Raw genomic sequence first — 27,708 nt, forward strand, 5'->3', positions numbered from 1 at the left:
TTGGAGAAATTACTTTTTCATTTTTTAAAACTTTTTATTAAAAAATATATGTATAATTATTCTTTCATGCATAGCTATTCTGAGTGTGATTATTTCATTCGTTCTTATATGAATTTTCATAAAAAATTGCTTTCACGAAATAAGTATGTACTTACTTCCGAATCACTGTCAATTTTTAATACTCTGCAAATGATGAAACGCATAGCAAATGACGGGAAGTTTATAAACTAAAAAAGGAAACTCAATATCTGTACATTGGCTTAGTTTATTATGAATTATTGATAAGTATAATTACAGTAAAATTTTTAATTAATTTAAAATTAATTATATTTATAATTCAAAATTATCGAAGTTAGTTCTGAATTATAATCATTATAAAATTACCATATGTTATTATATATTATAAAACCATATTTTATTGTTAATTTTTCTAAAACCATTACCAAAGCATTTCGGCAAAATCTGTTGAATATTCTGTGTTCCAATAGAACCGAAAACATAAGAAATTTTACCTTATTCTGGTAGTTCTGACCATATTTTTTTCTAATGGTGCCAAGCTCATACTTTTGAGTAGAAAACAATTACAATTCCCAATACCACGATGAAAATAACTAATAAAGGAAAATTTGTAAACGAAAAGAATAAACGCTATTTATTCTATGGTCTAATTTGCAATAAACTATTAAACGTGATTCTGTAAACTTTATACTGTACTGAACTTTGTACAGTTTATTGTTCAGCCAAAATCTCTCTGATCAAAACTTTTCAAGTTTTATATCAAAAAGTATAAGCACACCTTACGCATAGTTACACCTAAGGAATCTGTTTCTTTTTTCGCATACAATGTAAATATACAAAAATATTTTTCTTCAGTGCCCGTACTTCTGCAAACCTATCAGTTATGATTCTTAATACACATATTGAAATGTATATTCTAAAATAACCTGAATATTGTAAACTAAAAAAAGGAACCTAAACTTTGCTCTCATNGAATTACCATTGATTTAAAATTGTTTTACTCTATAGAAACGCGTTTTAAAAGCACAATCATAAACAAAGCAAACACGGGGTTAGCTAGCTTTGTGAACTATGAGTTAGTAAAAAAAAATTTAATGTGCAGTACAAGTTGAAACAGGAAAGTCTACAGTTTTATGTGTAACAATGGCTAATGCTGAAGTTATGCGAGAAAAATCATTTTCCGAACATTTCTGCCAAGCGGAATAATTAAAATTTGTAAACGAATTTTAGTATCAGCGGCTAAATTAATACCTTTGAGTTTTCAAGAGTTAAAATAGTAATTATAATAGTTTTCAATAGCGCAAATAGTTCTGAAGTTCCTAGAGATTTGACTGGGCGTTGTTTGACAAGGTGAGGCATAAACATAATTTTAGTAAAAAATGTACTAGGTAAAAATGTATTTAGTAAAAAACGTATTAAGACAAAAATGTATTATTAGTGTTCAAAATGAAAATTGAAAAACGTAATAACAAAATCCAACATTTTTTATTTAAAATGTATTAAATAAATGCATAAAACTCGAAAATGAATGAAAATAACTTGCTAATTAATATTTTTATTCATTTTGCAAAATAATTGCATTTCGAAAGTGGTGTTACTGAGTCTGCTGCGAGAATTTCTCAGAACGTGCTTAGCCACGCTGAATAAGCTCTCCACGGGAGCACTAGAAGGTACTGCAGTATTATATTTCCCATATAATTTTTTTACGATTGGATTTTTTTTAGAACGCTTACCGAGTTTTAGAAAAAAGTAACGATTTCATACGACATTTCCGTTACAAATACTTGTACTTTTCCATTAAAAAGTAACGAAGTACAAGTAAAAGTACGTACTTTTTACTTAAAGGTACCTAAGGAATCTGTTTCTTTTTTCGCATACATTATAAATATACAAAAAATATTTTTCTTCAGTGTTCGTACTTCTGCAAACCCATCAGATATGATTCTTAATACACATATTGAAATGCATATTCGAAATAACCTGAATACTGTAAACAAAAAATAGGAACCTAAACTTTGCTCCTGATTAAATATAAAAAGTTAAAAGGCTTAGAATTTTTTAAATAGTTTATTAAACACATACACTTAAAAATAAAAGCTTAGTTGCTCTTCGGTATTTTTTTTTTACTTGTGAATGAATAGTCAAGAAAAATTGCTCTTCTTTGTCATAATCGTGCTTTCAAATAGACATGAATTAAGATTCTGCATTCAAATGGCTCAATTCAATTAAGGCAAATTTATAAGCCGAGAAAAATTCAGATCCAAGATTTTCTCATTCGTCTAATTTATTATTAAATTTTGTTTATATAGAAAAAAACAATTTATTGTTGCAGTAATCGTCTTGATTTAAACTAAAAAGTTTTCAAAAAATAAATTTTTATTTTTCGAATTCTTTATTAAGAAATATAAACACTCTCTTATTCATAACTATTCTTAAGGAAAATTATTTCTTTCGCTTATGATATGAATAGTCAAGAAGAATTTCTGTTCCATGTCATGCTCTTACTTCCGAGTAGCCATCAATTACGATTCTCAATACAAATGGCGAAACGCATATTAAATGACGGGAAGTTTATAAGCTAAAAAAAGGAACCGAAGTTGATGCATTTTTTATTTAATGAAAGGATTGGTGAACTTTGGCAGAGATCCGGGAACAACTATTATCTTATTATGCAGATGAAGCGAGGAATTTATTCTTCGACAAAATATACGCCACAGGTCTTGCTCAAGTCCTCAAGATAAGTCTGCGGTCGTTCGTTTACCCGAACTTAACAAAGCGGATCGGACACTTGGAGCATGCAAGTGTCTTTTGTTGATTTTTCGTCACTTTCAACTAAGCCTGTTATCAAAACTTTCTTCAAAATATAGAGTTATATTCATTATTTAAGTTAGTCATTTTAATGTTTGAGTTGTTTCGTGACTTTTAAAGGTATACTGAAGTTTAAAGGAAAATTACATGAAATTTATTCTGCAGGGGGGAAATTTAATTAAAATTTGAATATCAATCAACTAATTTAAAATAAATAGAAGCAAAAACTGAGATATTATTTTTATTTTGAAAAAATTTCATTCCCTTTTACATGTTTATTTTTTTATTTACTTTTTTTGAATAAATATTGAACTTTAGAAAACGTTAAACTAATCTAATAATTACGATAATGTTTAACTTCAATGTTTGTCTTTTCTTTTTTATCATTAAATAATTCGAATAAATCTCAGAATTAAATTTTAAATTCGCTTACGTCTCTAGAGTAATCTATTATCTCTTATAAAAATAAAATTTCTAATAAGTAATGCAATCACGGAATGCATTTTTTATACTATTGCTGCGAAATTTCAATTCTCCACCTTTAATTATTATTTTTGCTGTTTTATATATTTTCATCATTATTATTTACTTACAAACGTTTATTTTATTTATGAAACAAAATAAACAAAACAACAAAAAAAATTCTTTTTTTTTTCTTTGTTTCTGAACATGAACATTTCTAATTTTGTAAATACTTTTCCCTTAACAAATGAGGGAATTCATTTCCTTAAAATATAATCCTGCATTACCAACCAACACATTAAAATTAAATATTTAAAAAAATATATACCAAATATCTCTTTTAAGAATGAATGTTCATAGGAATTTAGAATTAAAATCGTCAATTAATACAACTTCATAATGCATGTGAAAGCTGATGACATATCTATTGGCATAATTTTTTAAGGGAGGCAATTTCTTCTGAAGTGAAATTATATTAAAAAATGATTAATTTTTGATGTTTATTAATCGGCCCTTTTCAAAACGCAAGTTAATAAATAAAGGGAAATTTAATCGTCTTTTACATCAACCTTGAAATGCTGTTGAGTTCAATGTTCTTTCACATCCCTTTGGAACTATAAAAAACGTCAGATAATCTTCCTTTAATATGTTCTAATTTTCCATCTTGTTACATTAGAAAATGTATCCATGAAATCATATATCCGCACTAAATGATTTCATACTTCAATCTTCCTTCCTCTTTTTCCTATTAAAATTTACTGAATATGTATTTCAATTTTTTTTTTCATATCAGACATATTATTTCTTAAGTAAGTATTGTTTTAAATTTTATTGAATGGTAGATTGTGCTAAATATGATAACTGTAATTACTAATATTACTTAATATTCAATTAATATTAATATTCACTTAATATTAAATTAATTTCAGTTACTATGACATTTCTTCATATAACTTGAAAACGTAATAGCATAAGACTATTTTGAATTGTTTTCAGCATATTCTTACATCACGATTATCCAGATTGTTTTGGTAGTCACCAGCATAAACTTAATAAGGATTCCCAAGAGATTTTTTACGGGTAAAATATTCTCTGCCATTATCACGTTTTTGATTTAGGTAGTTATTTCAAATTAAAGGCCTAAAACTGAAAACAGTATTTCTTAATTGTAAATTGATCCTCTGATACTACCTTACTATGTAACATATGAAAATATAATTTATGATAAATTATCAACCATTTTTCAATTATTAAACAGTAACTAAGTTATATTTACTTTTATTGTGAATTTTGTGTAAAGCTGTGTACAATTAACACGAAAATATAATACAAAACTCATTGAAAATATAATACAAAAATGTTAATAAGAATTTTCTATACTGTTTTAGCATATAATCTCATTGGGGAATTAAATAATTTTCAAGTTTATGTACACTGAGAAAAAATATATTGCAAAATCTACCAGAATACTTATAATTTACAGTATCTCTAGCTCTATGTGAACACTATTGGTAAAATGAGCAATAAAATATGGTTTTATAATATGCGTACTGAAATTTGGAGTACTAAATTATTGTAATGGCGTACTAATGGCGTACTTAATTTTTATACGCACTAAAATTTGGAAATAATCTCCTAAGCGATAGCATATTATGTCATTAACTACCACATTTATTTCAATAAAATAGATTTTATTACATTTTGTCATTTTATATATTTACTTAATGCCAAGTTAAATTATTATAATGGCTCAACGGGAACACCAAATAATTGATAATGATCCTGGTAAACTAACGATAAAATGTTGCTTTGTAATATGCAATAAAATTCTGTAGATGTCGCAAAATTTGTAAAATTTTATTATAATACTTTAGAAACATGCATAAAAACCATGTACTCGATTGCATTTACTTTTCAATTTTGCATTTGTTAATAAATGCTTCGTAACTATAATTTTAAAAGACAAAATTTCTGATAAACTGAATTACCAAATGAATGTTTAAAAATCCGAATATTTTGGTTTTATTAACCAGAATTAACGAGTTTTGTTTGCCAGAAATGGCAATATCATATAGTATAGTAATTTTACCAGAATTTCTTTTCTCTGTAGCAAACAAATATAGTTTATATAGTAATCTAAAGTTAACTAATAGTTTTGAAAAAAACAAAACAAAAAGAGTAGCATTTAAATTTTATCCCAATAAAGTTAGAAACTAAATCTGTCAAAAGAATACTGCATTAATGCAATAAAATATTTGAGTAATTTTCAATGAAATAGTTTATAGTTTAGTTGTAACAATAAGTCATCAATTTGTTTGTCATCAATATTTAAAGCGACCAAGTAGTTTATTAAAACTAAAAAACAAGTTTGTTGATTTATCAATTCTACTATAACATCAATGAAAAAATTTACAAAATAACCCTTTGTATTTAGATTAGAAAACCGAATGTTGAATGAGAAAAACGTTAACATCAAAATTTTTTTTTATTAAAAGTCTACATGCGTTTCATTGCACCAAAGTGCACCTTCAACAGCGGAAAAGGAGGCAAAAGTTGTTTATTGCTGATATATGCGGAACTTGCCTCACCGAAACGCGACCAGGTTTTTAATAGAATTATTTGTAATCTTTGAAGATCTCCCCATTCAATATTCTTTTTCTTATATCAAAATGCTGGCTGTATTAAATTATTTTATGATCTAATGACCTAGGAAGGTTAGTATTATTTAAAAAAGGATTTTGATTATTTTTTTAATTGCTGTAAATATTTTAAAAAACTTAAAACCATTTATATTAAGACTCAAATAGTAAAACTAAATTTTATTTTTCTCACATTTTTTATGCATATTTATTGAATCTTGTTTTTTCCTCATAGTGTTCTATATTGTTTATAGAAACGCAATCGTTCTTTCATCATTTTCATTTTTACAGTGATTCGCCATATAGTATCTCGTCAGCTTCTATGGAGATTTATTAATTGTGCTCTTTGATCGTTTCACCAAATTTCTTTAGTTGCCGGAAAAAGGTAAACAAAGCAATTTTCTTTCATAAATTTTTTTCATTCTTACATATTATATTATTTCAGCTATAACATTTATGATTGAGATATAGAATTTTAAGTTATTTGTTAATTTAGTGTGCAAAAATATTACATCAATTCTGAGAAAATAATATTGTTCAAGTATAGTTAATTATATTAATGAAAATGCAGAAGTAGTTCAATCAAGAATACTATGTTGTCTGTTTTTAGTAGATTTCACTAGGCAAAACTAAAGACTGAACAGTTCAGCAACTTTTTATTTAATGATCAGATAATCAAATTCTAGCATTCATTATCAATAATTCGAAAAATAGACTTTCAATGGATCAGGCGATTTATCTAGCTTCAAAAACAGATACAGAAATGTACTTACTTTCAATAAACATATGTTTTTAATTCTGATTCAGATTCGTGACCTGCAAAACATGATCACAATTTTAGTCAGAAAAGTGGTCAAAAGTTTGGATCTCTTAACATTAATTTTATTTTTGGGTACTTTATCATATGTATCAAATTATTTAGAAAGTTTCAAAAAAATGCACGCAGTTAGAAAACCAGTTTTAATTGTGCTAATTGTGCTTTTAGACGGGTTTTTTTTTCATTATTTTTTGTTAAGATTGAACGCTATCAAACTATTTGTACCATAATTTCGAAATTGCTATACTTTCTATATTTGAAGGGTCAAAAATCCAAATCTGCTTAAAAATGTGCCTTTTTCATGTTTGTTTATTCAAAGAGAGAGTACGTTTTTGTGACTGATTTTTTAACTTAAAATATCGTCTGTACTAATTGGTTATCATATTTAAGGTAAGGTTAAGGTTGTGTCCTAATACTATTCGATCATTAGGTCAAAAGTAATTAGGTGTTCACTTTTTTTATTTATTGTAAATTCGTAGTTTCAATAATGCCATCTATTGTTATGTTAAATGCATCTTAAACCGATTAACTCTTTAGATATTTACATATAATGTTTAGCATCCATCTTGAGCATAAAAGTGGTCATTTTTTTCATAAAAAAAAAGAATAACTATTGCAAGTACTTTTTTAGTTGTAAAATCTGTAATTTCTTTTTAAAAAACTTCTAATTTCTTTTCTGTAACTAATTACTTAATTTCAAGTTACTTCAAGGGTAAACAATGAACCAATTCATATTGTGTCCTAGCACGTAAAAACCCGATCATTATATCAAAAGTTATTAGGGTGTTCGCTTTTTGTTCCATTGTTTTTGGTCCATTGTAAATTTGTAGTTTCAATAATGCCATCTCTTGTTGTGTAAAATGCTTATTAAACAGAAAAACTTTCTAAATATTTACGTTTAAGATTTATCTTTCGTTATGACCGTAAAAGAGGAAATTTTTTTTCAAAAAATAAATATATCTATAGTAAGTTTCTTTTTTGTTAATAATATTACTTGTAATTCCTTTTAAAAAAATTCTAATTCCTTTTCCTTTTCAAAGCAAAAATGGAAATTACAGTTTTCGCAAATTGCTTTAATTTTTTCAAATTTCGTTTAGTATTTTATTGTTCTTCTTTGTTTAAAGATCTTAAATTAGTAACACTCGCTGGTATAAAAAATAATTACTATTGCAGCGATGAATCAAAATGACATGTTTAAGAGAAGAAAGTAATTATTTTTCATGATTTTTAAGTCTTACTTATCTCTAAAAATGAGTTTTAGTTCCATTAAAAAGTAATATAGCATGTTTTAAATTCCTTATGTCGTTAAAAAATGTTCCGCTTGTGCGTATTATGTAAATGGGATTTTACAAAAAGAATTGCATTATTTTCTTAATTGTATGCAGAGAAATGCGCGTAAAATATTTTTACTTCTTTCATTATTATGGTTATATGAGAACTATTTTTTAGAATTTTATTTCCTATCTCTGGAAATATTATTTCAGAAATTTCCGCACTGTGATTATTTTACAATTGTATTTCTGAAAAGATTATTCAAACAAGTTTTTACCATTTGCAGATTTTTTTTCTTTATCAATTTATTAAGTATTTACATTGTTTAATATGAATTTTTAAATTTAATGATTCTGTTGATTGTAAAATATAATTGATTTTTTCATTATTTTTGATGACAGGTTTACTTTTTTACAAAGAGTTGTATTTAACCCATTAGTAAACACAGTTTTTTTTCAGGGATTATTTTTAAAAAAAAATCATTTTTGTCAAATATTTGCCAAATTTTTTATATTATTTATTGATATTTATTGAAAAATTATTTATTGATATTTTTTATTTCCTATTTTATTAATATCAGCAATTTTCAAGATATGAGATGAAAATTTAGCCGTTGCTATATTTAAGACCGATTTGTAGTTTTTGCAACATTCAGAAGAAAGTGTTACATTTCTTTATTAGTTATTATTTGCTTTTTAATTGGGAAATAATTTGTTAAATACAATTGCAATAGTACTTGTTTACTTGGAATCTCATACAATTTATGGTTTTGAAAAATTTTTACATTTTGTGAATTGCCATTTTAAATTTCTGCGAATATTTATATTTTCACATGTAAAACTATAACTTTTCAAAATTTAACTGTTTTAAAATTATCGAGTTAATCTCCTGAATACTAAATATTAATTCTTTTTATTTAATATTTTACTTAATCGCAAAAGAGCATCTTCCAGGTCCAATCTTTGAAATTAATATTTATCATTTATGAGAATGCTTCATGCTCTTGTCTAATATTACATAAATTAGAAATAATGTTTCAAAATCATTCGAAATTAATTAGAAAGAGCAAGGTTATAATGTTTCTAAGATAAATATTTGACAAAATTAATTTTTGATTCTCTTAAATTCTCTTTCCTTGATTCTCTTCCGTATTTCTAATTTCGCATGATCAGATGATTATGCATTATATAATAAAACTAAATGTGTATATCACTGCCAAATACGACATGCGACTACAACATACGATTACGACATACATACAACTTTCTTTGGCGAAATTACAAGGCTACGGAGTTGAACATTAATAGTCGTAAACCTAGAATTGGGTCGACTGTTCAACTACGGTCATAAAAATGAAATTGAAATAAAATTGTTCGACTAGAGTCGAGGTGGCTCAAGGGATAGAACATTCGCCTTCCAATGAAGTAAACCGGGTTTGAATCCCAGCGATACCAAATCGATGCGAATTCGACATCAGGCTAGCACGGACCACCGTGTCAACGTAAAATATCCTCAATGGTTGACTGATCATGGGTCGCAGTTCTCGTGCCGTCAGGCTAACCGTTGAAGGTCTTCGTGGTTTTCTTCTCCGTGTAACGCAAATGCGAGTTAGTTCCATCAAAAAATCCTCCATGAAGGCAAATTTCTCAAGGACTTCCCTTTCCTTCTGAACTGTGTTCAAAATTACAAGGCTACGGAGTTGAACATTGCTAGTCATACACCCAAAATTGGATCCGCTATGCAACGACGGTTATAAAATTGTTCGGCTAAAATTAAAAGGTTTTTTGTTTCTTCACTTAAAATAAGAATATTTTTAGATGTATTAAAAAAACAGACTAGAAAATCCTCTTGTGTTTTACTCTGGTAACTAGAAAGTGGTGAAACGTTAAATGTAATGTTTGCATACTCTGATAGAAGGAGCCGATTGAATTGTCTCGTACTTTTTCTGTTTTTATATTAAAATTAATGCATGCAAAAATACTTTTTCTTCGTGAGATTCATAGGGTTTCCGCTTTTGCATAATAGGTATACTACATAATACTAAACCCATTACGTATAAAACTTTCCAGCGTCGCTTTCTTTTTCACATAGACTGAAAAACCTAAGACTTATCACCAAAAACGGGAAAAGGCTTGTAATAATCGTCATTAAGTTTCCTTTTCCGAAATTCTCATCACCATTTATCTCCGTCTCTACACGTCAATTTCCCTTCCGTGAAATGGTTTTTCCCTCACCGTCATACATACGTTCCACATCTCTTCCACAGAGTTTGCTACGTCTTTTCCATCAAAAGCGTTGCGGGCAACGATTTCGATAAGTGTTTTTAGATGGAAATTTCCCTTTTCTTTTGCTGGAAGGGATTTTTGCCATCCATCAAGGAGTTGAGTGCAAGTCATTTAGTTCAGTCTTGAGACACAGTTTTTAAAGCGTAAGGAAGAAGCTCTGAATGGGAATTGTTGTTTAGTTATCTACCTTTGTGTTCACGTCAATCAATCCATATCGGAGACGTCGTCGAGATAATTTAAAGCGTATAAATGCTTTTAAGGGTATTATTTGGCTTTGCGTTCTCTCTGAAAAGGCAGCTGAAAAAACGTTTAGAAAAATCCTTAGGGGCAAGAAATGGTTTTGTAGAAATTTTAGATGATCATTTGAACCTAATTTGTTTTCAACAAAAAAAAAATAAGATGGTTAAGGAAACAAAAAAAAATTGCGTGGATTAAATGATGTTTATAAATGATGATCAGGAAAAGAAATTTTTTCAATAAATTGCGGTGGAAGTTTAAAAATAGTTGATTATAAGCATAGAATAAAGCTTTTATTTAATAAATACTTAGTGTATCTGAATCGGTTGACTTAGCACCATGTTTGATTTGATTCCATGAAGTCTAGTACATCTATTTGATATTTTGTAATATTATTTTATTACAATGGAGCAAAGAAGTTGTCCATTACCACCCACAATTATGGAGTTAAAACATTGAATTCAAGAAGATTTTAGCCAAGTGAAAACAAAGAGATGGCGGGCATGTAAAAGAGTACAGTGTTAAAATATAAAGACTTATCTTCAAAGTTTTATCTTATCATCATCTTCAATAGCTTTTCAATTTTGTAGTCTTTTTGAAATAAAAACAATTGAAATTGTTCTAAACCTGCAATTCCAAAAAGAATGATGCGTCAATTTCAACTGACTATCATTGGTCACGACTGAGGCTCTTATAAAGATTTATAAACTTCTCTATGTTATAAGCAATAAGGCAACAGAGAATGTTAACCCTTGAGTAACAAGTAGTTTTCCTGAAGAAAAATATATGGTGACATGAAATCTAAACAGAATATCAAAAGAAAACTATCCCAACAAGAAGGTGCCTTTTTTAACAAAACATTTAATACACTTTTGATTTCCACCAATTCTGAATTTTGGAGGGGTCAACAATTTCTAAGATAAGTTTCATTGGCCTCCACTGTGACATCAACAATTTTGACATTCACAAATACCATTTCGTTTTCAGAATTATAACAATAAAAACTACTGACGACCTTACTGTCAATAAATGATAACGAGCAAATTTTCTGAAATAAGAAAAATCACCAATACGAAGCATTAATAAAGAATGTTGGTAAAAAAACGTCATCATAATACTAGGAGGCGTTTTCTTATATATGCAATTAGGACATTTACTTACGATTGAAACAAACAAAAATGTACAGGTCTGCTGCAATAAGTATCATTGGCCGCCACAGTGACTCACATCAATATTTATGTATTTTGTAAAATGGTGTAAGTAACATACAACAAAGAGTGGTGATAATTCCTGATGCAAAAGATGATAACAAGCAGATTTCCTGAAATTAGAAAAACCATTTACATGAATGAATGTAAGAAAAAACAACCACCTTAATAATAGAAGGCGTTTTCCAAACTTCGCAGGTAACAAGAAACTATAGAATATTTATTTACCATCGGAACAACAAAAATAAAAATCTAAAAGGTCAACAACTGCAAATAAGTATCATTGGCCGTCACTGAGACTCATATCAACATTTATAAACTTTAAGGTGTGAGTAATACAACAACAGAGAATGATGATGATTCTTGCAGCAAAAAACGATGACAAGCAGATTTCCTGAAAGAAGAAAAATCGCCAACATAAAATTAGAACAAAAAATATCAGAAAACGACATAGAGAGGGCGTCTCTCGTAACTAGTTTAAGCAGATTACTAGAGCTGTTAGAACATTAATAACCTTGAACCTCGCTATGCCGTTGCCGGAAGTCAGAATCCGTTTCCCGCCCTTTTTCTCCTCTTCATTCTATTTCATTTTCGAGGTCACTGTCACAGTCAAAGGAGTTGTCATAATTTTTACTGAGATTTTCTGTTTTTATTATTTCACTTGTTTTAAAACCGGAGCAAATGAAAGATAATTGACCTTTGTATTGACCTCTTTCTTGCTTTCAATCGAAATGTCAATACCTTCTTTCATAAATCTTACTTTTCCTGGTAAGAACATATTAACCTCATTAACTAATTATTATGTCTTGATTTTAATGAATCTTACTAAACAAATGCAAACAAACACACGTAGTTATTAATTAATTGGTGAAAGTGTAAAAATAGCCCTAGAATTATGAGTCAAGAATTAATTATGATTTTGGATTATTACGAAATGATTACGATAAAATGAGAACATATGATAAGAATAACGATTGAATTTAATTAGGTTATACGTAGTATTTTTTTTTGTTGAGAATATGAATTCAAACTACCACTTTTCTCTCATAATCATTCACTTTCTCTTATAAAATGTAAACTGGAAGTTACTGCTTACAAAACTACTTTTTAATAATTATAAAAAATTTATTTGATTTAAAAGGAAACTTTTTTGGTGTATTTAAAATAAATTAGAGACGCTAAAAAATATGCATATATATTTTAAGTACTGCATATTAATTATGCGTTAACACTACATATTTCAACACTACATTCTTAGAATTACATTTATTCAAAAAGGAACTAAATTCATAATTTTATTAAACTTTCAACTAATTAAGAGTGATACAATTCTTTATACACTTTACTGATTTATTCCAAAGGTAAAGTTTAAAGTTTCCATGGATAAGAATTGGTTTAAATTTCCTTCGCTGTTTATGCAAAAGAAAAAAAAAAGGATTTGACAAAGTGAAATAACATTCGTTTTTAAGCAATGTATTAAGATGAAAATTGCAAAGTAATCTTATATTTAAAACTTTGGGGTATCCTTAATCCTTTTATCTCTAAAGTTGTTTTCATTATTCGGTGTTTAATTGATAGCAGTAGTATTTTTTGAGACAGTTTTTGAATTATCCCCTAACTTCTGCAAATAATTTAGCTCACCTATTTTTCTCAAACAACTAATTATTTCGATAAAACTAATTATGTACAAAAACTCGCAAAATGAATTTAATAAAAGTGTTCATAATAAATAGAGGAAAATATATATCAATTATTCTTTTCTTCATCTCATTTGATATCTTTTCTCCATCATTTGGCATCATTTCTTCATTTGATATCTTTTCTTCATCAAGCTATTTACTAAAAAGCTTAATGAAGAAAAGTGTGCCTAAATAGTATTTTATTATTAATTTTTTAAAAAAAATTATTTAACTTAAAATAAACTTGTAGGACGTAAATTAATTTATATCAGTAATATACAAATTATAATGCTTAAAAGTATTTCTTGATCTGAAGTTTTTACTGTATAGGATGTAGGAATTTATTTACAAAATAGTAGCTTTTAGCATGGAAGTTGTTATAAATATAACATAAAAGGATAAGGGTATGAAAACTTAATTGGAAAAAAAATAGCTAAACTAATTATTCTTAAAAAACAATAGGCAAAAACGTATTATTTTCAGTCAAAAATTGTAATTTAAAATTATTATAAATTGCATCAAATTGTTTATTTTATTCACAAGCCTGTATTTCACTTGAATTTAAAATAAAATTCCATTAGATTATAATTTTTGTTTATGTATTGTAATTTTATATTAATTCCGTCATAAAACATTCTATCATTTATCTTTAAAAGATCAGTTCTACCTCTAAACTACTCAAATTTCTTTTCCTTTCACGTCTACTGACAGATTATTGGACACAACAAGAAAGTCCATTATTGGCTTAAGGATAAAATTTACTTTCTACCTTTTAAAAAAAGTGAATTTTTTTATGCTTTCTTCCGATAAAAAATGTTGTCTAAGAAGCGATGCGTGATAAAAATTTCTCTTTTTCGCACTAAAGGTGAAACATGACGCTAGTTATCTTACTTTCTCTTTCTGCGTTGGATAGAAAATCGAATTCTTTTGTTGGGCAAAAGCTAACTGCATTTATTTTACGCAGTTCCCAAAAATCTATTTGGTGAAACGATTGATTAAAGATTAAGAATATGGTGAGGAACCACACATGGAAAAAAAGATAAAAGAAGTTTTCCATGTTGTGGTAAAAAAAAAAACTATCACCATGATGATGATTGATGATTCCTTGAATTCATGGAATGGTAATTATTGAATGCAATTATTATTGGATAAAGATAAATATTCAGACTGAAACTGTCACGTTCATTTTTAGAAGTGCTTAAAATAATGTTCTTTTATGGTTCACATTTTTTTTTTAAAAAAGATAAGGTAAATTTCTCTGCCGTATAAATCTTCCATACATTTTTTACATAGCCAATGCACTGAATAAAACATATAATATATAAACACTTAATGTTTCAGACAAAAAAAAAACTCAAATATTACTCCTCTTCAGAAATTTACACAAATGTAATGGAAAAAGTTGTCTTAAAATTGTGCTATTAGCACATGAAGCTCTATTTTTAACTTCTAACATAAATATTTTTTTAGTCAAATCAAACAAATTTTAAGCTGCAAAAACAATATCAGGTGCCTCTACAGTTCTTTTATTTACAATACAAATAATTTCAATTACAATTAAAAAGAAATAGTATCGTGTAAATAGCATAAAAATAGTATCGTGTAAAATTTAAAAAAAGAAAAAGTAGTAGTTTTTAAGTTTTTAAAAAATTGTTGATGTCGATTTTACCAATGTTTTATTTTCTTCTCTCAAATTTTTTTTAGCAAATCATAAGAAACTAATGTTATCTATTTTATGTAATTTTCGGCAATCATAAGAAAATATTATCTATTATAAAATTTAAAAACACTTTTAAAATACTTAACAAAAAATATTAAAAATAATAAACCTGACACGTTAGCTTCTCGTATTCATCCTCACCACAAAAACACTGGTCCTACTTTATGATTTTCTGATCCACTGATACTACCTATTCACATATCCTACTTTATAATTTGAGCAGTATAGCCTATACCGTTGCTCTCAGGATTCAGTTCAACTGCACGATTTTATGTGTTACTATATCAATTCATCTAAATGCATAATATTTTTCACGTACTATTTCTTACGCAACGCCATTTTTCACGTGTGACGTCATGGTTTTCTGAGATGGTTTCATGTTTTTTTAGCAATTTCTGAAGAAATAAAATTTATTTCATTGATGTATGCACGAGAAATATAACTTGCCTTATCTTGGATGCCTGTTATGAAAGATTAGGCTAGTGGTTTAGATGTCTAATTGAAGCAGATGATGAAAACAGGATCATAACCATAATAAATCTTTTATTACGTTGCAGATCATGAAGAGCAAAATAAAAAAAATATTTTAATCCAAGTGGCATTTCAATAAAATTCATATAAATTTCGCATAATATGAAAAGGTCATTGGAGATGAATCCCTCAGATGACCCGCTTAATCCGAAGACAAATCAAAATTAAGTATTTTATCATTCCTTAAGTATTTAATATTTAAGTATTTATTAAGTATTTTATTGTAGTGCATGCGATATCCATTAAAGATATTTCATTGAGAAAAAAACGCTGCCAAAAAGGTAGCCGATTCAGCAAACATAACAATATTTCATTATAATATTTAAATAATTTGATTAACGGTTTAAGCCCAAAAAGTAAGTTGGAAATTAAAATAAGCTTAATAACATATACGTTAATGCTTAAGAAAAAGGTTAAAAATTTATTTTTAAGCTCGGTTGTTGGGACATTGAATAATATAGTTATACAATTGCATTGAAATAAGAAGCTATTAGTTACATTTATTGGGAAGAGAAATATTTGCATTCACTCTTTATAAAGTTGTATTAAAATTTATTTTTTTAATGAAGGATTAAGAATGATTAAAGGTAAACTTTAAAACCAAGGAAATATGCAATATCTATAATATAATCACAGTGCTATTGATTGTTAAAGCTCATAAATTTTTAAAAAATATTGATGAAAATAAAATTGATACGGAATGATTAAATTAATGAAGGAAAATAAATTTAAAAGCTAGGAAATATGCAACGCCGATAATGGCAGCATTTCTTGTCAAAACTTATGAATGTAAAAAAATTATTGATGAATTTAGAATTGATTAGGAATGACTACATTTATGAAATAAGTAAAATTTAAAAACTAAGAAATACGCAAGACCTATAATGACACCACAGTGTCATTCCTTGTAGAAGCTCATAAATTTAGAAAACTATTGATGAGTATAGAATTGGTTAGGAATGATTAAATTTATGAAATAAGGAAAATTTAAAAGCTAGGAAATATGCAATGCCTATAATGCCATCACAGTACCCTTGCTCGCCAAAGCTCATAAATTCGGATAATTTTCATTCATTCTGTGCAATAACCACTTATTAAACCAGCTAGGATTGCAAACCATTTGAGAGCTTTTAAGCTAGAACTAATGTATGCAAAACTATAACGCTCTTACATATAACATTTAAAGCCAACGCAATGAGCTACGTACCCGCATAAAATTTGGCGTAAATGTGCAGAAGGACCAATATTAATGCATCTTCGATCAAATCAGGCGCGTTATCTCTCACCTTTAACTACGAAATCAAACACATAAATTTTCAAAATCTCAAAGCGGTAATAACCAGTTAATTGGACGTTACAACTTTATTCTCACAGGAAAATCGATTGCTTCAATTCCGAACTAACAACGTTCCTTTTCCTTTCGATGCATAATTGCAGGCTTTAAATAACCTGCTGTCAAAGTCTCAAGCGCAGCTCTTCCCGAATTAATGTTTGGTCGTAAAATAATGCGATCAGTCGAAAAATCTTTTGTCTCAATCGGTTGTTTCTGCCAAATACCAAGCTTTAAGAATTTGTTTCGTTAATTGTAAGATACGAGCTCATCACGCTACTTGTTTTGGGATTCCTATTACTGTATTTCAATAGCCAGTCAAATTAGTGTCATGTTCTTTGCTAATAGATATTAATTATCTGCATGTGTGTTCCGATAAAAAGGTATTAGCTGTTTTTATTGAATACGAATCATTAGATGTAAATATTTAAGCATATAATTACTGCTGAAAATTTATTTTAGTATGTTAGGAATAAATATTGAGGTTTAACTGTGTCTGACTTATAATTCGCAATTGAATAGAACTGAAATAATTTAATTATCGTTTTAAACAGTATATTTTCAAAGACTTAAGTCAACTGCAAATATTAAAAAAAAACAACTCTATATATGATTGAAATAGGTTGACTTTCATTTCTTTCTGTAATATGATGGTCGAGTGCTCGGCATACAATGAGATTATTTAGGTTCGAACCCAAGAGGTTGCTGGTCGAATCGAATTCTGCTTCCGGCTAACCCCAACCACAGTGCTGACGTAAAATATGATCAATGAACCGTGATTACTAAACAGTGGTCGCATTGACAAGGAATGTGGTAAATGCTGATTTTCAATGGTAATAGGATTTTTAAAAGATAGGATTATAAATTTTATTTTGTTAGCAGGCCTAAAAATGACTTTTAAACCAAAGTGGGAAAGGATGTTAGCAATTCTATAACAAACGGGATTAAAAAAACGGTAAAGTAACAGGTTCTCTGTTAGGATTCGAAGAGAGGGGAGTTTGAGTTTAGTGAGCTTTGCAAGCTTTAGTGAGCTTAGCAAGCTTTAGTGAGCTTCGCAAGCTTTTTTTTTTCGACTACTGTGGTTTTTCTAGTTTTGTTCCTCTTTTTATTACCCCATTTTTCGTTGACAACTTTACGTTTTCAAATCACATTTGTTTCTTCTCATTCACGTTTATCAAGTCTTGAAAATGGGCGCCTATTTTTGAAGTGCTTGAAACATGTCGACTTTCATTTACTTTCTATGTGTTTTTTCAAGCGGATAAAGCTTTTAATTAGGTGATATCAACTTAGTGTGTTTATTATAATATTTTAAAATAGGAAAATTCGCAATCAAATTTTGTAAAGGAATTATAATACCGTTAATTTTCGAATTTTTACTAACTGCTGATGTAGAACAATTGATTGAACAAGCTGTGTCTGTTAGGTAATTTTTAAGAAAAAAATTAAAAGAAATTAATTGTTTGTTAGTAAACGATTCTGAAAATAAACTATTATTTTCATAATTTTAAAAATAAATTGTTTATTTTTAGAATCTTTAGCTAACAAACTGTATTCGTTATTATCACTTTAAAATATCATTTTTAGGAATACCCCGAGATCCGTTGGAAGTTAAAAGTTGTTCTAAGGCAAATGTGTAACATGAGTAAAATTGTCAAAGGTAATTTAAAATACTGTTTATTTTATAAAAGAGATCTGATTGAATCAGGGTGAAGATATTAACAATTTACAAAATATTGCTGGTAGATCAATCATCATCAATATTTGTAACAATCCCATACTTGTAAAACTCTTGTAACATCATCTTGTAAAAACCTCTTGTAATATCATCAATATTTGTAAAAATCTTCTTTTATACTAAGACATGAAAACGAAAGTAATAAGTTTTTATGAATAGTTTACTTAAAGATGTTCTCGATTTTCACTTTGAAATACTATTTTAGAATCTAATTCGATATATTTTTTCTGTTAAAGTTTTCACAAAAAATAAAATGCTTGAAACCTCATAGAGCACCTATCTTAATTTGTTGTTTTTAATGTAATAAGTGCATTTTTAGAATATTTAAAACACGAATTCATGGAATTTTCATTGTTAAAAATTAGGAAAAAAATAATTTTATTTTACTTATAAAAAAATCTTATTATCATTACTATTTGCTATACAATTATCAAATATGTGTGGAAAAAAACATTCACACAGATAATTTACTACTTATTATATAAAATCAATACCAATTAATAACTTGACGCTATTTTAATAACCATAGAAGCAATTTTTATTGACAGAATTATTGCATCTGTTATAAATTTTATACCGCAATAAAACGAAATGTCATACCTGTAAATAATTTTAAACGATGTAATTCAGTACAAGAAAATATTTTAATGTTTTTCCAAACTATTCTTGAAGTACCTTTTCCAATAACATATAACTCTTTGTGGAAATCCTTAAACACAGAAGCTTAAAATAATAATGACCCTTGTTATTAAACGTTAAGAAAATTTATATCTTTGTTTCGTTTTATTGCTGCATTAAATTTACCGCTTCGTTATTTCGTCGCTTCGGAGCTTAAGGGCGAGGATATTGCCCAGATCTTTACAAGCAGTAATGCACATAAAAGGGAATAGATAAAAACATAAAGTAATTAATATCGCATTTTATATCTCGTCTTGTCTAAAAAAAACAACTTAGGAAGCCTCATATTTCTTAAGAAAAGTTAATAATGAATAACGAATGGAATTTTAAAAATTAAATATAAAAACTGGAAAATTATTTTCTTAGATTTCTTTAAAAGAACACGGGTCCAGAAAATTAATAAAATTCTCTCCCCAATATCCCTTATATTACCAAACATAGTTAACAACTCCATTCAATTCTTTGCAAACGTTTGCATTTGACTCGGTATTACCACTTCTAGCTCATATGCCTCTATAGAATCGGTTGACCAATGTTGACTTTGACTATGTATAAATATTGTTTGTAGGAACTTATGTGTAAATTAATTTTGCATGAGAGTTAGTTTGAATTAGTTTAAAGTTAAAATTTTTATCAAAAAATATATGATTAATAATGATTTTGATTTTATTCGGATTAAATTTTTTCTGTTAAATTTTTTTAACAATTTTTAAAAATTTAAAATATATGAATATGGAATAAATAATAACTTTTTAACTGCAATTTAAAATCAAAATATAAATAATGTATAATTTCAAAATATTTCATATTTGAAATTGTATCAGTAAATATGTTCGTTTCCATATATTTGATTCAGTTAAAAAAATTTATATACAGATTAAAAATTCTAATTCTTTTATTGAACCAAAGTACCTCGGGTACCTCTCCACTTACCAGAATTTGATATTTCAGAAAACACATTAAGATTGAAAACTAAAATGGAATTTTTTGTCTAATTCTTATAAAATTAAAAAAAAATATATTTTACGAAAAAAAGTTAAACGAGTGAAACGAATCTTTGGAGCATTAGAAATGTCTGAAGTAGAGTTATTTTTAAAAGAAAATCAACGTAGATGATGCTGATAAATTAAACATTTTAATGAACCAATTCGCGTTCTTAGTTTTCCAATAATTAAAGCTTTAATTTAGTTAGTATAAAATTGACTGAACATTATTTTAAATTCAAATTTTATTAGGGTTTTCTTTTGAAACAATTATCTTGAAATAAAAAATATTATGCTGAAGCGAGCCTTTAGTAGTTTTGGGGAAATTTAATTAATTTTTTAACTTTAAAATATGAATATTTTTTCATATTTTTAATTAAAGTACGGTGCAAACGACATTTTGTGGTCGAAAAAATAGTATACAACACTAATTAAACAAATTTTGGATGCTTAATGTTTTCTAGAAATTTACGCTCTAATACACTAAAGAATTTTCGGATCAAATTACGGTAAAAAAGTACTGGCACTTTCGCTGCACATCTTCCGTAAAATTCATTTTACCGTAAAATATTATACCATAATTTTGACAGTAATATTAATTTTATTCGAGTGATTCAGTGATTTTAAGGTAATTATTGCTATAAAAATTATGATATATCAGATTTTTTGTTCCTTAACATACTTTGGTAAAAATGGATTTTATGGTAAAGAGTACCTGCCAGATTTGATCCAGATTTTTTTACTGTATAGAAATATTAAAATTAAAGCAACTATAAGAATTTAACTTATAATTTTCTCGTTTTAAAATTTATTTATATGCGGGTATAAAATTGGTTGTTTACTATAGGTAACTTCCTCGCAAGTCTCACATAACTTTAAAAATTAGTACTTTAATACTGTGTTTTAGAATATTATTTAGATACATTATAAAATACCTAGGTATTTAAAGTTGTTATTATTAATTTCACAACTTTTGTCCCAAAATTATGAAATATCAATAATAAAAAAATTCATCAACATAGTGTATAGCATCTTAACTTTACAAATTTCTAGTAATACAAATTTTTTACCGTAATACATAAACTTAACGAAATTCTAATATCTAAACACTACATTAATTTTGATGAATTTGAAATATCAGTTAACTTGGATTTGTATCAGAACATGATTTATACGAAATAAATTTCTTACTTTCTTTGCAGCGTTCCGCCACAGATTGGTATATAATCATCTTTAAATCTTAAAATATTTCTAATAATTCGAATTAAAATATTTATCGCAAAACCCAAGATCGACTGCATGACTTTAGCTCATTTGCATCAATCTATTTAAAGAATAAAGTTTTCGCTTCAAATATATTTTTTTCAGACGAAATTTTAAAAATGAAATTCTTCTTATTGTCAGATACTTATACTGAAATTTATAAATCTTTAAATTTTCAAATATTTCAAATAATTTAAATCGAAGCATTTATCTCGAAAATCAAGATCTATTGTATGGGTTTAGATCACTTACGTATTCTTGTTTAAAGAATAAGTTCTTCGCTTCGAAAGTATTTTATTTTCAGACGATATTTTAAGAATTAAATTTTTCTTATTGCCAGATACTTATAATTGAATTGATAAGAAAAAAAATAGTACTATTTTTCGGACGATTTCTGATAACATTGTATTTTAATGAAACATTCCAGATACTTTTATTATAGCTATATATTAAGTAACACGTGTCCTAAAATGGAATCCGACCAGAGTTAATCAAAATAATTGTTTTACCGAAGTAAAGAATAAAACAATAAAAAAAAACTATTATTTTCCTGAAAACATTTCTCTCGGGAGTTATAGCAGAATATTACCTCGATTCCAGCAGATTCGGCGTATTTCTGACCCGTAATAAATAGCTGTTACTTAGCTGTAAAAGATTGTAAGAGAAACAAACGTAAGTCTCTTGGCTTTCCATCAAACCGTATATTGCCTTGAGGTATAGAATCTTTGTTTTTATCAGTGTATGGTACACAGATACATTGCTGTTTTCTCACACACCCTTCCGAGCAATAAATTACCGTTTTCAATCAGAACTGAGATGGAGTTTAGTCTCTGGAGTATTAAGAAGAAAAAATAATAATTTCAGTGATAAATCTCAAGGATGAACAGTCTTCACAAAATAGTATGTTTTCATTACAGTATTCTTTAATGTAAAAATAAATGGAGATACTGCTAACGCTCTCACCTTTAACTCCACAAATAATATAGTATTTTTAACGGTAGAACAATTTTACTAAACAAATAACAGTTTTTCAAGAAATTTAGCACGCATTTTGAAAAAAAGGTTTGAACATTTCTTAATTAAAAAAAAACAGACATGAAAATTGAGCAAAAAGGCATATTTATTTTGAGTATTTCTCGGCATTAAAATAATATCTTAGTACTTACCTTAAATCAACATTCCGTTTTGCGACAGATTCGAATTTTTGACGCAAATAATATCCTAGTACTGCACAAAATAAAAAAGAAGTGACTGAAAACTTATGATCTAATGAGAAGATTTTTTCGAACTAAAATGCAAACTTCATTGTTTCAATTGTTAACCTTTAACATGTAAATTAATTTGAGCAGAATATATTTTAAGTTACAAAATTAAAAGCAAAAACGTGATTACATTAAATAAATATTCCGTTTCACGACTGATTCGGATTTTTGACACTCGAAATATGAAACCAAAATTTTGGAGAATATGATCACATTAGATTAATCTATGTAACAGTTGAACATCTGGGTACATTAACATAAATCTTACTTTTTGTGTTTTTGATTACTATAAGTTTTACTTTCTCATATCTCTAAAAATAAAGGAAAATAAAAAAAAAATTGTTTGAAAATAATAATGAAACCAATATTTCCAAAGATGATCCCTCTAAAAAATTATAATAATTATTTAAATTAATAATGATCAAAAATATTTTGACTAAAGAGGTTTATAAGTGTTCACTTTTGCGCAATTATGCTTAAAAAAAAGTTTTATTTATACATTTCTATTTCACAAGAACAATACGACAAATTAATTAATAGCATTGCTTAATTTAATATTTAACTAAGACATATTAAACATCTTCAAAATAATGTGTTCTATCAAAAGTAACAATGTTTTTTTTCAAATTGCATCAGTTCTTTAAAATCGTATACAATTTGCATCAAAATTATAAAATTTCAGATCATTTAAATTAAACAATAGAGTATCAGTTAAGAATGAAGTGAAGTGAATAAATTTACCATTGGTAAATTATATTTTTCAATTGAGCTTTTTTTTCCATTAGTTTTGTCAACCATTCCCAAAACTAAATCTTACATGTACATACAAATATACACCTCTGAGTTTATTAAAACTAAATATTTAAATTACGAATTTGTAATTTGAATTACACTGTTCTAAATTTAAAGCTAAATTAAAGCAAAATTATAAAATTTCAGACCATTTAAATTTAAATAATAGAATATCAGTTAAGAATGAAGTGAAGTGAACAAATTTACCATTGGTAAATTAAATTTTTCAATCACGATTTTTTTTATTAGTTTTTTCAGCCATTCCTAAAACTAAATCTTAAATATACACCTCTGAGTTTATTAAAACTGAATATTTCAATCACGAATTAGTAATTTAAATTACACAGTTCTAAATTTAAAGCTTCACCATCACATTGGTGAAGTTTTAAATTTGTATAGGTAACAAATGTTTAGAATGTACATTAACTTCCCCTTTCAAAATAAGCTAAAAACTATTTCCAAAAATTCTAACTGGTAAACAACGAAGAAAAAACATATCACTAAAGGCTTTTTTTTTTTTTCTAAAAATCCCCATTTCTTACTGCATCAGTTAGGCGAAAGTCCCTCCAGAGGGATAAAAATACCTGATGTCTTCAAGCTGACCGATCGGAAGTGGTCTATCTTCCTTCTCTTCCGATCCGTTTCCCTTCCGGCGATCCGTCTTCTTTGACACTTTCCCCAGATTCCCTAAGCTGACTTCTAAGGGAAGATAACTTTCTTTTCTCTCTTTATCTCCTTATCTCTTTATTATTATTTTAAAGTTACTTTTTGAAGCGTTAAGAATTAGAAAAGTTATCTATTTTAAAGTCATTGAGGCATGCAACTTTTCTTTTTTTTGTTATGACATTGGTATTATTACATAAATATTTTGTATTTATAACTCACGTGACTGTACCTCTTTTGTACGTTAAAACTTTTATTCCTATTTTTAAAGAAATAGAAATATCAAATCTCAATGAGTTTTAGAAATATTTATTAATTTTATTTTGAATTTAAATATTCAACATGAATTTTGCCGAATTCCCTTTACTATCGAGCTTGCAAGGTTTTATGGGTTAGATATTAACCAAATATAAGAAAAGAAATTATAGTACTACTCCTATTTTAAAGCTAAAGATTTTTTTCCATTTATTTATCATTTCAGATTTTAAAAATTAATATCTACTTTAGGGAAATATAAACGTTCAATTTTAAAAAATGATGAATTGTAATAGGCACAGATTTAATATCGTTTCCAAGACAATTGATCACTACAAACTAACTTCACCTTTAAATTTTCTAAACAAAAAATTGGTACATTCAAAATTTATATCTCGACTTAAAAGGTTATATTTCTAAAAAATATAGCTGATGTATACCAACATTGTTTATTTAGTTGAAATGTTTTTTAAGCCAAAGTTTTGATAAAAAATTCAAATAAATAATTTTGAGAAAATTTTTTTTAAAAATTGTGGAAATTTATAGGGGCATATAAGTCAACATCTTTACATCGTTTATCTTTATCTTTAAGCGATATATCATTTAATAAAACATCAATAACTGTAACATCATTTAATAAAACAGTAGTATGTATGTCAGATATCCATTTGACGATGCATTTCAAATGTGCAAAACTTGGACACAAAAAAATCAAGTATGACGGCAAAAATCTACCTTTTTCTATGAAACTTCTTTTGTTTTTTTATATCTATTTTCTAATTGTGGATATTACGCCAAAGTAAAAATAAATAAACAAAAAGAAATCTCTAATGGATATAATTATAGTTCTAAACATCATATGGTTGACACAGAGGAAAAATTATGCTCAAAACTGCCAGAATATGGTAAAAATTAGAGTGCTCCTGGCTCTGTGGGAGCACCAAAAATCTTGGTACTTTTTACCGAAGCTCTTTGGTAATGATTTTCGTAAAGTTAATAATAAAATATAATTTTATAACATGTGATAAAATTTAACAAATATGAAAAAATTTGGTTATTTTATTATGATACCTTAAAACATATCATAAAAACCAATAAATCAGTTAAATTTACTTTCTAGTCTTTTATTTTTATGCTATATGCGTTTTTTAATAGGGACTATAATTTTGAAATCGAAACTTTCTGGTAAATTGTTTCCATATAAACGGAAAAATTACAGAAAATATATTTTTAACTACCGCATATTTGTTTTTTTTACCAGAATTATGCCCTTTTTTACCAGTAAAACCATTAAAACAGTTCGGTAATTTTACCGAAATCCTTAATCCTAAATAGACTTAATTAGAGCTCTAAGAGTCATCAGCAAACATCTGCATCTTCTAAAAATCATAATTATAAGAATGTGTAATATCCAATAAGTTTTTGAAATGTAGTTTAAATATTGAAACTTTACACGTTTTAGGACAGAAACTTTAATATGAAACATTTATTTCTAAAATTTTCCACTATAAACTTTTCGAAAAATAAAGACATTTTACTTAGCTTACGCACGTTGATTTTAAAAAAACACACTAAAATAAAAGCTGTCAAATTAAAACTAAAACAATTATCACACACAACACATTTTTAAAATCACAGAAGATTGATTATAATATATTTCAACTCATACGAGTCAAATAATTAATTATTATTACTTTTATTTATGGTATATTGCTTAGAGAAATGCCTGCTGACAATGCATTATGGGCCGTGCTAAAAATGAGAAAGTTGAAATCATCTCCTTCCCTTCATTTCATGATTAATTAAGGCGATTCCTAATCGTTAAGCAGATCTTAGTTCTTTAATTTATCAAGACTAGCACGCGAAGACAAATTGCCACGTTCTTCAACGCCCAGAAAAGCGTTTAATCCTCATTATCGACTAAGAGTCGGTAATTAGAAAGTAGCACCTGCATCGAATTTGTGTACCTGCGTTCTGAATTTATCATTACGTGAGTTATGGAGGTTTCGGGAGACTTTGCAGACATTAAAATGCTGATTCATAAATATGTGTGTAAAATTAATGAGCTGTGTGAGACTAACTAAGTCGTGACTGTGCTATATAAATCCGTAGGCAGTTGAGTTTTAAAATTTGTCACATATGAAGACTTTGGTGAGACTTGTTGATGAATAAAGCAATTACTGAATAGATTTATTAGTTGTTTAACGCTTGTAAATAAATGGATCTGTCTTGTTATATTTAATAAATGGAAAAATGTAAACTCAGCATTATACTTAACAAAAAATTCATGATTAGTCTTACAACCAGTGAATTTATTTGCGTTGTTTATCATTACTCTGTTATCACAAACATGCACTTTGTGTTGTTTAAAATGTCACTAAAAGGTAATCTGTTTTAATGTACTAAATATTTTTGTTTTTTAAAAACATGCATTAACAATTTGTAAGTGAAGTACTCAGAGCTAAGATTAATCATGTCTGAAAGTATAAAAAAATACATGCATCTTGCGAATTTTTAATTGTTAAGGAAGACATTTTAATACTAAATGAAGACATTAATTGCGATAAACAAACATGAATAAACAAAAATGAAGAACAGAAAATAAAGCATAATTCTTTACTCATGTTGTTTTTCACTTTAGTCTACGTTGCACAAAAGATACCTTATCTCTTTCTTAATTAAATGCTATTTTCGGAGTCTCAGAACCAAAGTTAAAACCTGATATTATGGAACTGTAATGAAAATGATTAAATGATTGATTCAAAATACTTTTAAATCCAGGCCGTTTTGTTCTGACGTAGATAAAATAACCCGGAGAATTCAAAACTGGCGATTCTCAATTTCAAATTCAATTTTTTTCAAGTATACCTATTAAGATGTACGGAGAAAAGTAATCAGCACTCACGCAATTGTAGAGATAAATTGATTTAGAATATTCAAAATAAATGTAAAAATAATAAAGCAGGAACTTAGTAATAATTTTCAATGTAAAAGTTTCAAGAAACCTGACCAAACAACGCTCCTAATTTTCTCTTATTGTCGTTTTCTACCTTTATTTTTCGTTATTATAT

The 27,708-nt window shown here is 27.2% G+C and overlaps 1 protein-coding gene across 3 annotated transcripts in view; it reads left to right on the plus strand.

The window, feature by feature from the left end:
* LOC107437380 (uncharacterized) overlaps window positions 1–27,708 on the plus strand; it is a 107,586-nt gene that overhangs the window by 26,653 nt on the left and 53,225 nt on the right. For all 3 annotated transcript variants that reach the window (XM_043047433.2, XM_016049366.3, XM_016049365.3), the window contains exon 2: window positions 6,219–6,312. The gene's annotated coding sequence lies outside the window, so the exon portion shown is untranslated. The remainder of the gene's footprint in view (window positions 1–6,218; window positions 6,313–27,708) is intronic.

This window comes from Parasteatoda tepidariorum, chromosome 3 (genome assembly GCF_043381705.1).
Source record: "Parasteatoda tepidariorum isolate YZ-2023 chromosome 3, CAS_Ptep_4.0, whole genome shotgun sequence".
Lineage (NCBI taxonomy): Eukaryota > Metazoa > Arthropoda > Arachnida > Araneae > Theridiidae > Parasteatoda > Parasteatoda tepidariorum.